Source organism: Carlito syrichta, unplaced genomic scaffold (assembly GCF_000164805.1).
Source record: "Carlito syrichta isolate Samal-C Ts95f unplaced genomic scaffold, Tarsius_syrichta-2.0.1 Scaffold25698, whole genome shotgun sequence".
NCBI lineage: Eukaryota > Metazoa > Chordata > Mammalia > Primates > Tarsiidae > Carlito > Carlito syrichta.
Window position 1 is genome coordinate 5601 of NW_006969794.1, and position 2587 is coordinate 8187.

At 60.9% G+C, this 2587-nt stretch overlaps 1 pseudogene; it reads left to right on the top strand.

The window, feature by feature from the left end:
* Positions 1 to 1885, top strand: part of LOC103268001 — a 6136-nt pseudogene extending 4251 nt beyond the window's left edge.
* Positions 1886 to 2587: the final 702 nt, after the last annotated feature.

Sequence of the window (2587 nt, forward strand, 5' to 3'; positions counted from 1 at the left end):
AAGTGGATGAAAAAGAGGCGCATGCCAAACTGCAAGGTGTACCCTATGAATGCCACCAAAAAATGTACCATATTCCTTAATTTACAAATATTTTGGGATTTTTGGCTCTCTCAAGATTGTTGCTTACAGCTTTGTGCCACAGTGATCTGAGGGCATTATTTGCAGTGTTTCCCTTCTTTAAAAATTAATGAGACTGTGTTTTAAAGTCTTGAATATGATCTCTACAAACGCCCCCTACCCGCAATAAAAGGAAGAAAAATGAAAGACCTCTGTGCTCTGGGCAGGTGTAGGGGAGGACAGGAAGCACAGGGAGAAAAGGCACAACCAGGCTGTATTTGTGGGTTGGCCACATAGCTGAGGCTGCAGAGCTGGATTCCGTGCTGTTCCATGTCAGAGTAGGGTGTAGGGAGATGAGTGGATTCTCCTGTCACTCGCCACAGCTCAGGGTTACATCTGAGGCAAACCAGGCAGAGAAGCTTCTGGGCCTGGGTAGTGGGAGACGATCTAGGAGGATTCACAGGGTACAGGACACCTTTATCCTTCACCTGCAGCCTTGGGTCCACAGAGAGCAGAAAGGAGCCTGACTGGCTGGGACTCTGGCCTCTCTCCTCTTTTGACCATTCCCCTGGATACTCTTGGGCAGGCAACTAACCTCTGAGCCTCAGAAGTCTTACTTCTTAAGGAAGGATTATGGACTCCCCTTGGGGATGTTCCATCTCAGATTTGATCATGGTGGCTTTCGAGGCTAGGGCTGTGGTGGGGAAGGTGTGCAAGACCAGGAAAAGGTTGGTTGGCTGGGCTTCTGCCTCGGGAACGTGCCTGTCACTCCCCAGCAGTCAGCCACACACCCTGGGGCGCTGACCTGATCTCTGGTTGGAGCTCTGAATGTGCCACCAGGGCAACACCGCGCTAGGGCTGGAGGTGGAGGAGGGAGGGTGAAGTTTTGCGCCTGAAGGTCGGACAGGCTGAAGCTATTCCTGGAGACTGTGACCATCCTGCTCTTCCCTTGTCAGAGGCAGCAGCTGAGAGCCGAAATCCGGGACCCAGAGGTCTCCCCCGTCCCTGTCGAGGCGCCGGCTCCGTCCCCGGTGTCCTTGACTACGCCGGTGGCTGCCAAGGAGGCAACACCCCCCGCATGACCTCCGACAGTGAGCAGTTGGCGTCCAGCGTGAAGGGACCCATTAGGGCTCTATTTCCGCTCTTGGTCTGCCGCGAGGCCCGGCCAGCCCGGGCCAGGGGCGAGGCTGGGGGCCTGTCGCTGTCGCTCAAGCGCAGAAAGCTGCCACCTCTCGATTCCGCCACCAAGCCCAAGGTGTCCTGGATCCACGGCAAACACGGCGCCGCCGCCGCGACCCGTGCACCTTCGCCGCCGACCTCAGGCCCGGAGACCGCGCCCAGCCCCAGGAAGAGGAAAAGGACGCCAGCGACACATCGCGCGGCCAGAGGAGCCCAGCAGCCCCCGGACCCGCTACCCAAGCTCTCGATCCCCGGGGCTGGCCGAGGAGGTGCCGGCGCTCGCTGCACCTTCGCCGACCTGGGCCCAAGCGCGCAGCTGAGGCCCTGGCCTCTTGGAGCCTACGGGCGCCGGCGCAGCGCGCTGGATGCTGCCTCCATGCTGGCCGCCGAGATGCACGGCAAGACACGCAGTCTGGGCCGTGCGCCCAGGGGGCTGAACCCGGCGCCGCTGCAGAAGACCAAGCGCTCGGTGCCGCCTGCCTCACCAGCCCGTGCGTCTCCCGCAACCAAGGCCTCGGGGCCCGAGAAGGCGGCGACCAGCGCGTCTGCGCCCGAGACCCTCCGGAAGAAGACCCCCATTCAGAAGCCAGCTCAAGAAGAGCTGGAATCGAAGGGTGAACCGGGAAGGGCGGGCGCGCCCACTCTCTAGGAGGCTGCGGCCAGGCCGCAGCCGCAGACCCTCAGAGACCCGCCCACGGATTACCACGCGCTTGCAATGCCGCGTTCCCCACCTCCACGCGGCCTGGGCAGGGCGGCGTCCCATTAGCCGAGGCCCTGAGCGGCCTGAAGGAGGCCAAGTCTCTCTGCCTTGGGTCTTGCAGTCGCTCCTTGATTGAAGCAGTGCGCAGCAGCAGGAAGGCCCCACCCCGTTGGTCGAGGCCTAACAAGTGTTTCGCCGGCGGCTCTCTCCCTGTTGGCTGAGTTTTGGAGTGCTCCCATCAGCCTGTGTCCCGCTGGCCAAGGACAGAGGATGCTGCCTGGAGACCGCCTTCTACTGGCCATGGGTGCATTGGGTTGAGGCTACCTTCCCAATGACTGAGACCTAGAAGCACTTCTGCCCCCGCTGTGTCTTATTGGCTGGGGCCTGGTGCCTCTGTCTGGCCGTCCCTTTACTTGACTGTGGCCCAAGCCGAGACTTTTTCCCCTGGCCAGGCCCCAGGGTATCTGGTTGACCCGAGCCTGGTCTCTGCTCCTCAGGGGCTCGGTCACTCCTTTCCCTTCCCTGGCCCCTCAGCTTTCAAGCTGGTTTTGATGGCCTCCACTGCCCCACATGCCGTGAGATCCCCAGGGGTGAATCCAGTGGCCTGAGGAGATGTATTTATAGGCCCCCAGCAGGGCTGCTCCCACCTCA